The sequence below is a fragment of the Pyxicephalus adspersus genome, chromosome 6, assembly GCF_032062135.1.
Source record: "Pyxicephalus adspersus chromosome 6, UCB_Pads_2.0, whole genome shotgun sequence".
Classification (NCBI taxonomy): domain Eukaryota; kingdom Metazoa; phylum Chordata; class Amphibia; order Anura; family Pyxicephalidae; genus Pyxicephalus; species Pyxicephalus adspersus.
In genome coordinates, this window is record NC_092863.1 from 12,040,606 (window position 1) to 12,056,520 (window position 15,915).

General features: G+C 36.2%; 1 protein-coding gene across 3 annotated transcripts in view; it reads left to right on the top strand.

The window, feature by feature from the left end:
- Nucleotides 1-15,915, top strand: part of ASIC2 (acid sensing ion channel subunit 2) — a 300,538-nt gene that overhangs the window by 153,872 nt on the left and 130,751 nt on the right. The window lies entirely within an intron of this gene.

The window sequence follows — 15,915 nt, forward strand, 5'->3', positions numbered from 1 at the left end:
AAACATAATTCCTTAATTCTACTAAATGTGGGCAGAGTTATAAATTGCATTGGGGACATTCATAAAGCTCAAACAAGGTAAATATTGGATCATTTTAAATTCTTCAAAAATAATAAATAGGGAAACTATATAGTATAATACCAACCTTTGCCTATTATGGCCGCCCACTTAATTATTTATAAACATTCATATGTTTACTGACTCGGTTAGGAGTTTGTTTTCATGTTTTCCTAAATTTACTCTAATTCTCCATTTTGTGTATACCCTATGTTATATTAACCTTAAGTAAAGTAAACAAATGTAGATTGTAATTATAGAAGAGCAAATTAAAATCTACAACATTGTCTGATTGACCAATAAAATCTTTTTTGCTGAAGTAAACATTTGTACAAAAAAAAAATGGCCTATGTCCAAGACTACCCTTATAATAAATGGTTTGCAGACTTGTTAGTGAAGACAACAGACTAGTGTCATGTAACTTTTGATACCACCATCAAACACACTAATTAGGTCTCAGCATGAAATTAAGTATGAATGGAGTGTGCTAGACATGAAAAATACTTGCTGCATAATAAAAATATAATTTGCATAATTTCAAAAAGATTGTAAAGGATTCCACTATAATGGAAAAAACACGTATTGTTTTAACATAAGGAGGTGTTGACTCCTTCATCAAGCATCATCCATTATCTGCTTTTCCATGCAATGGGATAACAGTGATTGTGCAATTATGTGTCTGACTCTCTGAAAAATCTTTTAAGTCCCCAACCCACCGCAGCCTGTAATGCTGATTAACTGTGCAGAAAATATATAAATGTCTTATTCCTGGATGGTAGCCAATGGTGGCTACATTTAAGGGTTTTAAGCCACTCCTGGATTTGTGAGAACCTAGGAATCCTAAAATTCCACTGCTGCCAGGATAGAGGACTTTCAATTTTTCAGTGTTTAGGGTTGTTTCCAATGACCATACTATTACGTGGGGACAATAAGAGTTGCTTCACAGCAACATTGCCTTCCAGGTACACATAACAAAACTCCATAGTAATATGCATGCAGGACTTTGTAAGCAGGCATATTGTTACTGAATGGAAGGAGGAATGTATCACAGATTACAGAGTATCACAAAAATAGTATGCTACGATTACCTGGAGCTCAAACCACTTTTGAAAAGGTTTCTGGTGGTGTTTTAGTATTTTACCCTATAAAAAGCAACTTTGCTTCTCTTGTTCTTAGGGCTCTTATCTTGTTTATTGTCCTCTCCTCCTCCTGTGTCACTATCTGTACTTGTCTGTTATTTGCTACCACTATTTAGTTTACAGTGCTGCGTAATATGTTGGCACTATATAAAACCTGTTTAATAGTAATAATAAAAAGAATAATAGGGCCTTTATTTAATGATTATAAGAATACATGTAAAATAGTCAATGAATCTGGTAAGAACGTCAGTGAAAAGGAATCGCCAACATTTACTGGTCCCAGGTCGCCTAGGCTGTCCAGATGCATCTTGGGAGAGTAAGGTCCATGCTTTCTCCCCTTGAATCTGTCCAACCCTGCACTGAATGGATAGATGGGGAGGAAGATGCTTGATGACACCAGTCTTCCAGAGCACTTGAACCTGGTAAAAAGCTTGTGATCAGTGATTGCTAAGAATCCAGTATGTCTATTTATTATTAGAATTTTAAAATTTTTAACAATCCTTTGGTCTTGTCCATTAATTGGATTATTATGCTGTTTTCTTAGACTTTATGTTCCTTTAAAGGTACAAAACTGATTTATTTCACCTTTGTATAAATAGAACCCCATGTATCAGTCAGCATACAATCTTTTTTTTTAATAATATAAAACAGTAATACCAAAATGTATTGGTAGTTTATACTACCAGTCATTGCAATGCATGCCTGTGCCTATGATTTGTCTAATCATGTGGTCTACGGACAAGTCAGTATTGGGAATCACACTTTTTGGTATTTTGAGCTTCATCTGCCATTAGCACCAGCAAAAAAAAAAAAAAATCTTGTTTTTTTATTTATCTATTTAATCTCCTTGTAGTGATTTTCACTAGAGGCCATTGATCTCCTTTCCTGCCGTCTGACAAAACATTCACCTAAATTGCTGATCACCTATAAAGAATATCAATTTTGTATACCATGTATTCTAGTAGGACCATGAAAGGCTTACAATTTACAGTACAACCATCGAAATAGAGAAAACATTATCTAGATGCTATAACACTGATACAGAGAAGGAGAATGTTGTCAGTTTTGCAGACACTCCACTAGTGTCATAAAACTCTGTATGTTTATTGGTAGCAAAACAAATATCACCTATCAACTCCAAAGTCAATGTTAATTTCTGCAAGTATGCTATCTTAAAAACCCTTTAGCTATGATCGTAAAATCTTAAATATTTATGTCTTGTTGAGATAAGTTTTCCCATCTCAAAGAGCAAATTTTATTTTTCATGCAATGCTCCTCCATTCCATGGCCTCGGCCTTTAAATGTATGCATGTTATGTTTTCTTAAAGGGAAACACCACTTAAAAAAATAATTAAATGAAAGATTTATGATTACTACACAAGTCATTGTGTCTTGGTATCTTCTTAAAAGTTTTAGCTTGTTATACACAACTAATTTCTGGAAACTAACACAAAATTGAAATGTTTCACTGTAACCATGGTAATAATTTTACACACTTTAGAAAACCAACAGAATTGTGATTGTTTCTCTCACATTGGGTCTGATTTATTAAAGGCTGAAGAAGTCACACTTTCATCAGTAAAGTTGGGTGATCCAGCAAACCTGGAATAGAATTCTTAAAAGTAATTTGCTGTTAGCAAATGTTTTTAATCCTTGATCAGATCCATTCTAAATTTTCTGGATTGCCCAGTTTCACTGATAAAGGTGTATCCTCTCCAGCCCTTGAGAGCTTCAATAAGTCAGGCCCATTACCTTTACTACAGCACTGGCACATCATGTTATTATAGCAAACAGAACCTCCCAAGACAAAAGCACATAAAATACCCTTCCAGGAGCCTTGCACCCCAGAGATTTAAGGTCCTTATCTCAAGGGATAGAACCAGAGATACTCCCTGCACAGTTTTTTCACTTTTTTGTGCACTCACATTTTTATCTCACTGTTTTTTTTTATGGTTTTGAGTGTTGCAGGCTTTACAAAAAAAGTACAGTACAAGTATTTTCATGTTAGTTAGACCATACAAGTGCTTTGCTGTGTGGAAAGTTATGCAAGCTCCCTTACGGTAGCAGAATTTGTTTCACATATAGTATTGTATCGCTGCCATCACCTGACTAACTAATGTTGACAAAACATTGCAAGGAAGCAGTTATTCTGTTCACTGTTGAAGAGCAGAAACATAATTTCTTGTGTCTGTGTTTGGCTCACTGACTTTCTAAGACATCCTTAGTTCTAGATTCTAGCACTAAAACTAGATGCTAATTTTTATTTTTTTCAATAAAATTGGAACTACACTTTAGCTGTATTAGATGTCAGTATCCTAGTTGTGCTTTAGATCTGGGCTTGCCAGCATCACAACACTGTAGGTACAATATTGCAGATATATTTTCATATTTCATTTAGGCTTTATGCATGTAGTTCAGCATAGTCGTTGTTCACAAAATAAACATAGTAGGTATGCAGATAGGTCTGAATACTTGTTCCCTTCCCCAGCAACACCTCCATAGTCCCACACTTCTGTTTCTGCTCCTCTGCATTGTATGTCTTTATGGGAGACAAGCAACCTCCTTGTTAATAAACTGGAACAGGCAGAGTGTTGAATTTGGAGGTGGAGCTGCCAGGGAAAGGAATCGGTATTTTGGTGACCCCTTTAGGTGTAGTTTGGCCTAGTTACAGGCTAAGTATACTAAATGTATATTTATCCTGCTGTTATATTAAATGAATATTTAGCTGCTACTATGGAGGTAATTCATGTCTCTGAATTTTCTTATCCCATGTAGTCCATGTTCACCCAAATCTCCTTGTTTGAAAAAATCTTGCCATGAATGACAACCTTATGCTTTCCCCTTAATCCTAACCTTTGTTTGACCTGTGAGCTTTGGGTAAAATAGAAATCTTTATGAACAAACTTTAGTTTTTGCTCTGTTCAATACTATAAGTAGAGAGATGTTGAATTTTTGCAATCCAGAAAATATCTGTACAAATAAGCCAAACCTGAAATATTGAAAAAGGCTTTATACATATTTACGAGACCTGTAAGGTTTGCAAGTCTAGGCTACAAGAGATCAGTGTGACTTGGAAGGCTTTGTAAACTCATAAATAGTTATTAGAAGTCATTTTATTTTATGAGACTGTTTTGCAGCTTTCAACATACACCTCATTTCTGAGTCGGCAAACATGACCCAGGCCAACTAGACACTGTACATCATAGGGAGATCTTACATGCAGTGCTCTCTGTATCTACTGAGGACGCCAGGCAGATGGATGAGGGAAAAGGATGAAAACAAGTGGGTTCAGTAATAAATCTAATTATCAACATTGCATTAAGCAGGTAGTGAAGACACAGCCTGAAGGGGACATTTGGTGGGAGCGGCAGGTGGGAATCATGTTAACGTAATAAGAGAAGCTGCTTACTGAATCTTCCTGACAGGCACTGCAGGCTGTGTTGGATTTCAATCCCTAAACCTGCATTGATCACACAAAGCTTGTACGTATTTAAACAGCTGTATTCATGATATGGTCTGATCTACTGTAAAATTGTATATTCCAAGTTTTTTCCTGGCATTTTATGTATTTGCATAAATCTGTTAGAACTTAAAAAAAAAACTCATTAAATACATTATGCACAGGCATATATATCAGCACAGCATAAAAATCACTTGTGATCTATAATTGAGGATATACCCCTTCCATGGTACAAGTAGTTTGAAAGCTCAATTTTATGATTCCTTAGATCCACCCCTGTGCAGTTACAATTTGTTAAGCATTTTCTTTTTAATATATGCTTTCTCTAAAACACTGGTAAATTAGGAGGTTAGTTGTTTGTTGTCCAGTATATAGGATTTACCAATTTGGAGAGATTATCTGTCCATTGGTTTACATGAAACGTCATCATAAAGTTTCACAGGACTCCCCACATCAAAGAAAGAGACGATTTAAACTTTTCATTAGACAGATTTCAGTTGGACATCATAAACGTATAACTAGGATATGTTGCGAAGTTTTATGTACAGACAAAAGAGAAAAAAACACACCCTTTACAAATTGAAGGTTTTAGGTATCGGGACAGAATAAAAAATCAAAGCCGGCCTATTTGCCTGTATATTTCACTCGGCGTGATGAATGTGGGGGAAATTCCCAAAGAAGTAGGCAGGCTTTTGTTTTGTTTTTTTACAGCATCACCTGTCCTTTCTGCAATAAAAACCTGCCTGCTTGAAATTTTTTCCAAATTTTTTTTTCCATTTTAAGGGTAAATTTGATCTCCATATTTACAAAAAAGGCTGCAATCAGGTAAAGGGTACAGAGCTGTGCACGCAGAGATTGGTGTACAATGCCATGCATACAGGAGGCCTGACCAATCAGGATGACTAAAGACCTGAACATGAATGAGGACTGGGTAAAGATTGCAGTGCCTGCAATGGAATAAACAAAAGTGAGTGTACATAAAAAATATATATATATATATATATATATATGATCTGTTAGAAAAGCTTATATTATTTCAGAAGGGACCTGTCTCTTCAATAAAGGACCTTCCTGCTCACAGTTTTAGAAAGTCTAAAATACAAACACATTTGAACATCCATGTAAACTTTTGTCAGCTGCTTTTTTCAGCTAGATCTGGAGAACAAATGAAGGCACATTTTCTTTTTAAAAATAACAATGCTGAGTAAGGTACAGATTAAGGACAAAGATAGATAGGGTGCCATTTACTGATCTAATGTTTCTGTAGCAATAATGAGATTAGCAGCAGCTAATTGCTATCTTTGATGAATGTAACATTTATGAAGTGATAAAAGACCATTTATAAATAAACATTTGGCATTTTCAGGTTATTATACCAGGAAGCAAGTGGCAGTTAAAATGAAAATTCTGCAATATAGAGGCATTTGAGATTATCCTAATATCAGTAAACAGAATGTAGTATGTATTGTGAATGTAATATGAAGTGTGAGTAGCGTACCTTAGCTAAAACTGAACTGAAAGCCTAAACCCCCACCTCCAAATGTAAAAAAAGAAAGAATATGTGATTTCCAGCCTAAAAACAACTTTTTATTGAAGGAAGTACAGAAGCTACCATTGTTTATTGAATCTTTTGTGCTTATTATAACTTGACTGAGGGTGCCGCCATCTTCGGTCTTCTTTGGTTGTCTTGCTACGTCACCCGATGTGCAGGTGCAAGTTTGGGGGACGTAGCACGCTGTAAGTGATGTGAAGTAAAAATTTAGAGTTTAGGTCAGCTTTATTATATATACTTCGTTAGCTGAAGATCACAAGGGGACTTTACAAAAAACAAAGAAAACAAAACAACTAATTGAAATGATTTTATTCAAATTATTGTAAATTTTATTAGTTATACAATGACTTGCATTTGTGCAGTTACATCTATATGTAGAGATACTGAATTGTTTTTTACACCTATGCCATATTTCCATGCCAGTAATTTCATGCCCATTATACACATATATAAAAAAGTAAGCACCCTCATGATTTTTTTTTTTTTTAGCTTATGTTAAAAATCTGGCAATCGATAATCTGGTTCCTTCAATTTCCTGGCATGAATTTCAGATTGCATTTTCAATACAGGGGCTGCAATACACTTTTTAGCCACTAATGTTTTGATGGTGCTGTTCTGCAGAAACATCTATTAGGTCCTACTTGCTACACTAAATACACGTTGAGACGTCCATGCTGCCTGCTCCCTGTGCCAGATGTCCACAGGTCCTGCAAGAGGAAGGCTGGCCTGTGTGTGGAGGTGAGTATAATCCTAAAAAATCCATAATTTTTGAAAATCTGGCATTTCTCAGGTCCGGAGGTTGCTGGATTTTTGATTGTCAACCTGTACAGTATCTTCATTCAAACAGTGCCCACACATCATGCTGTGAAATATTTAAACAAATGACTCATATATATTCATGATGTGTTCATTCTCATAATCTAAATAAAGGAAAATGCAGATTTGTAAAAGGAAAACCACAGTCAATGCCAAAGTGCTTGCATCTGCAATCAGAAAGAGAATGCAAAAAATTAACCTGTAGGAGAACCTTAGAGGAAGATTACAGTTTAAACATGTAGCAAAGTACAGTGTAAGATCTACTGATATTTTTATTGAATTATCAGAGGCACATTTTCCTTGTCTTTTTTTCCAAGTGTATCATATTTATTTGTAGGAAATACTTGTGTATGTAATGTTGCTGGTTCAAATATGTTGAATTGAATGTTGAAGGATTTTTTTTTCTAATATAATTTGCGTCCTTTTTTTTTATTACAACTGTATATAGTGAAAAAAGAATGACAATTGCAAATGTATCTTCAGTCTTAGGGGTTTATTTCCTATATAGTTCTCTCTCAAAATCATGGTAAATACTATTACTAGATAAACCTAGTCATTCTCCACCTCTCTTTCCTTTAATCCTATCTTCTTTTTCTTTCATGAACATTGCTTTACCAGTAAGCATTGTGGAAGCTGCAGTTCAGTAACCGTTCTAGTGTTTCTCTGTTGCATCCAACTGCAGTTTTAAGGACTGTTTCTTCTTGGCCAGCTTTTCTCTCTGGTAAATACTTACTTTTCTGCTTTGTTTAATCACTGAGATGGCAGAACACATATCTGTGTACATTAAAATTAATTGCCCTGTTTTCTTGTGCCTGTCTACATCTGTTTAAAACTGGATGGAGCATTCACAGCATTAATGATGATGTGTTAACAAGCAGTGGATTTTTGTCTACGCTTGCCTGGCCAGCATTATCAGCGCAGATATATTCATGAATCCCAATGTCCTGTACACAGTTTATCTGATCTCTGCACAGTTTCTTTATGTTCCCAGTTTTCATCAATAGATTGCATTTTTGAATTTTTGTTTGTTTTAACCTACAGTTTTACCTAAATAGTAATTTGTGTGTGTGTGCCAAGGTGTCATTAGAGTTAACTTTAAATTAACTGCAGGCTGAATCCCCAGGACATTTGTATCTATGTGGCATTATAATTTTAGCCAAAGGAAATGGTTCCTACATAACTCTTACCAGTTGAACTAAACATTCATTACACACCTGTCCCCATTTACCTAATAGGCGCTGCCCCTTTCTTTCTGGTAGACGGTTTTTTGGCATCTTGATTGTTCAGGTAAGGGTACCATACCATGGAGGGTAACATAACTCCAGCGTCAGGAATGCTGGGTATCCTAGCAATCAAAGCGGACACTGCGCATTTGCAGATTAACTTTTTTTTTTGCTCAGGCAGGTGATCAGGCAAGTAGTTGAGATTTTTGCAGAAGGCACACCGACCTACCTGATGGTGGATTCCTAATAGTGGAACATTAGTTCTGCTTAAAATTACATGTGCATAAGCCTAAGACTTTGTTGCAGCATGTGGTCACACATACTCACAATGTTTCAATAAAGGCAAATTTCTATTTAAAAAATAACTGCTATATCAGTTTACAGTGTTTTCCTTAACCCATACCTGTCAAACATTGTGCCTATACTTTTTTTTCCTCGGTGATAATATTAGTTCACTGTTATTGTTATCTTGTATTTATAAAGTGCTGACATATTACACAGTGCTTTAAAAAGTCCATAGCCATGTCACTAGGTATTCCTCAAAAGATCACACAATCTAATGTCCATACTATAGTCAATGTAATTTCGGGGGTGAGGGGAAGCCCTCCCCCCCCCCCCCCCAATAGTCTTTATTTCAGTTTCTACCAGAAATACACATTTCCTGTGGTAGCTTTTATTCATGTTTGGAATCAGCTTTTTGTAGCCCCTTTAAAGATTTTAATTTGCTATGTTTAGTAGTGTCAACAGCCCCTTATTTTAAATGATAAATTCCTTTTTAATTAGACCAAGCTTCAATGACTGCATCTTACTTTTTACTCTACTAGTCTGCCATTCATTAGTCAATCCTGAAATGGCTGAAGATAGCCATTAATTTACCAACATGCAAAAATCTACAGAACAAGTTCCAGAACAGTACTTCAAAGTGCTGGAACCTTTACATGCTTTTCTATGAATGTTTACTAAAGGCTTTTTATGTAAAATGCATATTTCTTCTTTAGAGTTTCTTTATTAGGATGTAAGTAAAGCAGAAGTGAGCCCTCTGATCAAAGAAATACAAGCTGTTAAGCTTTTATGGTTCTTTTAATTTGAATTTGATGAAGTCAAACTAAATGGATGTATGTGATGAAATGTAAGCTAGTGGTTATTTATAATTGAAGATCCAACACTATGTTTTAGAGAGTTCTTTTGGTGGCTTATCCTCCCAAAAGAGGCTGCACTGGCATGAAATGTCCAGGCACATGGAACATGTCCGAGCATAAGTAAGGGAATATGTTTATACGATGGGAATATTTTCTTTCAAAGTGATCCCTTTTTGGCCACGGTAGTTTGCTGCCCTTGTTCTACCATTTTTTAAAGTTATGCTTTCTGGCAGGTGTTGAAGTCACTGATGATCACAGAACAGTGTTGTATAAGCCGGTTCCAGTAAAAATCCTGCAGCATGATTATAAAGATTATGATACATTCAAAACAGAGGCATCTAATTGTCTTTGACTGCTGCCATATAGCTTGGAGTTTTATATGTAAGCCTATGTAAATATTGTGACTTAGATGTGAAAAAAGGTTTGTGAGGGGCTAAAGAAAAAATAACTGTACCTAGAGGTGTGCAGGGACTATAACTGTTGTGGATGTGTATGAGGTATAATAGTAACAACAAACATTTCTCAATGACACACAGAAATCAGTGGCTATTACCAATGACACTTAGACATCAGTGTAATGCAGAAAACCCCAATGGTTGAGAGATGTTACCAATAACAGGCAATTTGACAGCATACATATAAGGTAGATAACTCAGGCACACCTCACCTTGTTAGGGAAGTTGGTAGGCAGAGTAGAGAAAGCGAGCTAGGATAGTGGAGACCACAAGGATGAAGGGAGGCAGTCAGGATTGGAGGATGGGGAAGGGTTTAGAATCAGGAATCAGATGTTACTCAGCACAGAGTATCCTGACTCGTTTCAGCATTCCAGCCTGCTCTCTTCCTGCACATTCGGTGTTACTGCTCACAGGAAACTGCTCAGAGGAATGCTGTTGAGAGTGCTGCTTCCACTGAAGCACATACTTTGCAAGTACTCTGTGAAAGTGAGCATCCTTTTTGGCCATCAGATACCGCCCCACAATACTTTACTTTTCCTTGGTATGAAGTTTGACAGTCCTAGTGCCAGACAACTACTTCCCAGGTATAGTCATTATGGTAATGCCTTGTCAAATTTGACAGATTTTGCAAGCTTTGTGGCACAGTCCTAATAAATGTTTTTCATAGGCTTTGTGTAATCTTCCAGTGCTTTCCTTCACTTTAGATGATTGGGAAGACCTTTTTTATGAATAATACTGGAGTCTGCAATTGTTCTACATTGTGCAGACAGATCATTGCCTATTACTGAAAGCACTCTAAACTTCTGGTACTGGGGACCGAGAAATGTTCCAGTGCCTAATATTGGTCTTGATGTATTAAAAGCTCCGAAAACAAGGTACTAATTAGTAAATTGGTAAAGGAAAAGAAATTGCTTGCATGTCATGAGTATCACATGTTACCCATCAGAAGCTGCAAAAACAACCACCCTTTAACAATATTTGTAGGCTCAGCATGACTGTAAATAAATTAGAAAGAACATAAAAATCTGTCACTACATTCCAGAAGCAGCTTTATCCTTTGCTTCAAGTTATATTATGATGAAGTATTGGCTCCTACTTCTTAAGATACTTAGAAATTTCTTTATTAAATTGAAGGATCTGGAACTGTGAAAACATGCTTGGATTTTCATTATAGGTGTGGAACCTGTGGAACGAATGCACGTAAAGCTTTTTTGCTAAAGTTGTTTGCAGTGACTTATTTATATGAGTGTGGGTAATATATTTTTATTGCTGCCTGTATGCATTCATGGCAAATGTACTACTGGAAAAAATGTCCAGTAGTACATTTTAATTAATTTTTTTTCTTGACAGCTAGTGTTCCAAAACATCTTATAAACTTTTTTTTTTTTTTTACACATAATAGTAAAAAAGAGTGAATTGTATAGCACACCATACAGGATACAATCTGACTATACAATCTCTGAACTTTAGATTTACAAGAGCTGTCTAATATGGTGGCCTACCTAAATAATCCCATCACTTTGTATCCAATCACCACACCTTTGCGCTACAATGTTATTAGTTCATCTAAAGGCTGATTGTATAATCAGATTGTACCGATTTGCAGAATTTACCCCCAACATCTCATGGTAAAAATTATTACTATTGCATACATAAGTACACTTAAACTAGTATCATAATTTGTTCTATTACCTTGTACAGCAATGATCTCTGTACAATCTTCCATGCTTTTGTGCACTGGTTACTAAAATATGCCCTTGGTGCTTGGTCCACACAGTTTGGTCAGATTGTAGTACCAGTATTTCTTTTTACACTGTATGAATTACATAAGTATGAAGGAAAACAGTTTAACCAAGGCTGACATTGCTCCTAGTTTTCTAGCATATTTACAGGTTAGCTACATGTAATTTGACATTCAGTTCTGTGAGGACATCTGGAAGGAGTAGTAAATAAATTTGGGAGGTACTTTTTGTTGTTTTGATATTGTATATAATGGCAAACGGAAACAGGCCTTTTTTAAATAACATTACATTTAAAGATGGCTTTAAAATGACGAATTAACCACAATACATTTATCTAAAATTTTTGTCATAGTTTTGCTTAAACTGTAAACATTTTTCCTAATAAGACAAACGAAATGCATATTGGCAACATAGTGAGCAGGATAATCTATATTCATTGTACACACTGCTAACATTTAAATTCCTGTAATAACTCTTGCTTGTAAAATCCACACCCGAACAATACAAAGTATAAGTATACAATAAAATGGAGATTGGATTGGGACTAATTACCCAAATAACTTTAATTATAGGAGAAGGATTTAATGATAATGGAGCATGGGCATTAAAATTTATAGTCTTCTTTGTTGAATTATTAGAAGGGACAGGAATGTAAATAAAGACATGCTGTGAATATACTTTTTGATGCCATTTTGCTGTATTGTCAGCCAAGTTGAACTAGTGTGTGAGGACACAGCCATCTGAGGACAGAGCTGTGTGCATGTAGCGCCTGTTGGCTCTTTGTAATTCATAGCTGTAAATCTTGGCACCATCTATGCACGCTGAGTTCTCACAACAAGACTGGAGAGCTGGATGGGTTTAGTCTGAGAATGATTGTGCACCCTTAGAAAAGCTTATTTTAAAAACTGTATGGAGTTATTTTAGGCCTTTTGCTGTTGCTTGGTTGAAGGTGATACTGACTGATATTCCCTGTTTTCTTGTTTCCATAGCTGTAAATATTCATTATAAGAAGATTATAACTAAATGTTACAGGGAGCACATTCATGTCTGACTATACTTGGGTGTTGGTGGCAAGAATTAGAAGTGGCATCCTTGATATTTGTATTTATAGACCTACTTTAATATATTTTATTTCTGTTAATCTGATCTCCAGATAAATTGGACCCATTCAAGACTAAATTTTTAACTTGAGCATAAAAATACAAAATCTGACCCATCAAGTACATTCACTTTATAGGTGAATAAAAGAAAGAGAGAGAAAAAGAAGGTAAATCACTAGTGAGTAGTATGTTTTCAGAAATAATTCCCTATACAATAAATTCAAGTAACATTAACATTATGCCCCAGAAAAAAATTTGGGTACCTTGTCATAACCAAATATCACGTTAGGGAGGATTTTCTCTCCATGAGGCTACTCATGGAATAAAATATTGTAGGTTTTTATATCTGCAGATGCCTGAAACAATTCCGAGATATCACAGGACATACCATCCTGGGAGCCTAGTTCTTCCCACAATATTTGTTGATCTATGTAGGCAATATAATCCATCTCTTTCAGCCATTCCACCATAGTGGGATTCCCAGGAGACCCCCAATGTCCTACAATCACTCGGTGTCCTGCAATGATGAAGTGGTGTGGGAACCCACCTCTTAATAGCTTTGTTCAAACCTTGGAGTATGGCTAACATAGTATTTTCGGGGCAGGGATCTAAATTCTCAGTAGTAATTCTTTTGTAGATATCAAAGATTTTCCTCCATATTGTGGTAATTAGAGGGCAAGAGCTCATGATATGTAGCATTGACCCAACTGAGTTCCCACATCCCCAACATTGGGGAGAATAAGATGGATCAAATCTATGAATGTCTTGCGGACATCTATACCATCTACCCAAAATCCTAAAACACCTCTCTTGATCCCTGGCAGATCTAGACAGTCGGTGAATATATTTGAAAGATTTTGTAATTTGCTCCACCTCTGTATCAAAGCCCAACTCTCTTTCCCATGACCTAATAAAATAAGTAATAAGAATACCTGGGCGGGTTTCATTTAGCAAAATGGTATAAACACTATCTTTCCGTAAAAGAAGTTGCTCAAATGCAGTAGGGGATCTTATAATCTCTCTTAGGGGATCAATAGATTGAACAAAAGTTCTAAGTTGAAAATACGCTAACCAGGCAGAACCACCTTGAGCCCAAGTACAACTAATTCCTGTACAGAGGGAATTTTACATGGATGAGTATCTGACTCACTCTAGGGTGATCGTCTCTGTTCCATCCTAAAAATGTGGGTGATTGTAAGGCACAAGGAAAGTCAGAGTTGTAAAATAATGGTAACATGGGGCTTTGTCTGGTAGATAGTAGACCTCGTTTAATGAAATCATCCCAGAGAGACCATGTCTGTGTAACCATAGGCAACCATAGGGGTATATACTGATTTGGTTCTGGAGTGTGGAGTTATCCATGGAGTTGGAGGTAAATAACGGGATGTCATATGTTCATCAAATAGGATCCATGCTTTATGATCCTTATTGTGTCCAGTCCACGATATGTAGAATCGCAGCTTTATAGTAGAAAATAAGGTATGGCTAATCCACCATTCACTTTTTTCCTCATAAGTATCTGGTTTATTTATAGATAATGTCTGCAAGATCTGCTCTTTTTGAAGGGATACGTACTCCCAGATATTTAGTGGCATGACTCTGCCAACGAAAAGGAAAATTCCTCTTTAAAAAGAGTCACTTGGGCCTCTGGAATGGAAACATTTAAAGCTTTGGATTTGTCATAATTGACTTTGAAATTGCTTAGTGCCCCAAATCTCTCTGTATCTTATAGATAATATTGGGGATAGATATATGTGGGGAAGTAACATAGAGCAATAAATCGTCCGCAAAACAGATAATCTACAATGTTCCACTCTCACCGTAATTCCTCTAACAGCAGAATTCTGTCTTAAAGCCTTAGCGAAGTGTTTCTTTACCAAAATGTACAACATAGAGGATAATAGACAGCCCTGCCTAGTACCGTTGTGTATCCCAAATGATTCTGATAGTAAACCATTACCTCGAACCTGTGCTGATGGACTGTAATATAAGGCCTGAATTCTGTCTAACATAATGGGTCCTAAACCCAGTTGGATTAAGGTTTCTTGAAGGAATACCCAATAGACGCGGTCAAGCACTTTTTCTGCGTCTCTGGATAGAAGACAAGTAGGTACCTGATTTCTGAACCCAATTAATAAGGGAAGTGGTCATCAGTATATTATCTTGGGTTTCCCGTCCAGTCACAAAACCGGCTTGATCTAAATGAATGGCCAAAAGCTTTGAATTTAATCCAATATCAATATTGGTAAGGGAGATGGGTTGATGATTGCCACAAATAGTATGATCCTGGCCAGGTTTGGGCAGAATAGTGATATGAGCCTCTAAGGACTGGACAGGGAACCCTGAGGTGGGAGAAATTGCAGAAAATACAGATACCAGAAAGGGCGATAGAATATCCTATAAAATCAGGGTGTAAATCCATCAGGACCCGGACTCTTCCCTGGTACCAAAGAAGAAATGCAGTGCTTGAGTTCCTCATTGGTGAAGGGAATATCAAGATTCTGACTATCAGCATTTGATATGGTAGGTAAAGCAGTTTTTTCTTTATAGTTGCGGACCTTAGATCTAAAGCGGACTGGGTCCATATTGGCAAATTTCCCTTTAGGTCTGAGTAAAAATCCTTGAAGGAAGACACAATCTTGTACAGCTAGAGGTATTTGGGGTACCTGTCATTCTAGGGTGTAAAGCTCTCGCCAGTAATTTCCCAGGTTTATCACCTTGCTGGAAAAATAAACAGCAGGACTTGGGTCTCAATTTAATGGAAAAGTTGTCTAACAATGACCATAATTGCGTCTGTTTTTGGGATAAGATCATAAAAGTATCTGTGTCTGGATTCTGTTTATGGGAAGATAAAGAGAAGCAATATTCTTAAGCATATCTACAATTGCTTTAGATTTAGACTTCTTTAGTTTCAAGGCAAGTTGAATCAGATAGCCACGTACAACACATTTAAGTGCTTCCCATTGAATAAGGCAGAGAAGTAGGGTCAGTGTAATGATCATAATCATCATAAAAAGAATGCCCACTTTTCGCTTAAGCATAGCATATAAAGTTTGACAGAAACCTGCTTTAAACTTTAAATAAAGAAAACTTCACCAAAATAGGTGTATTCATTTCTTACTACTGTACGAGCACTACATTGGGACGTGGAAGGCTAGTACCTGTAGAAACAGTTACATTGGTATACTTCCATGCAGAGGCGCATTTATCATATCTTATAAATCCAACGATA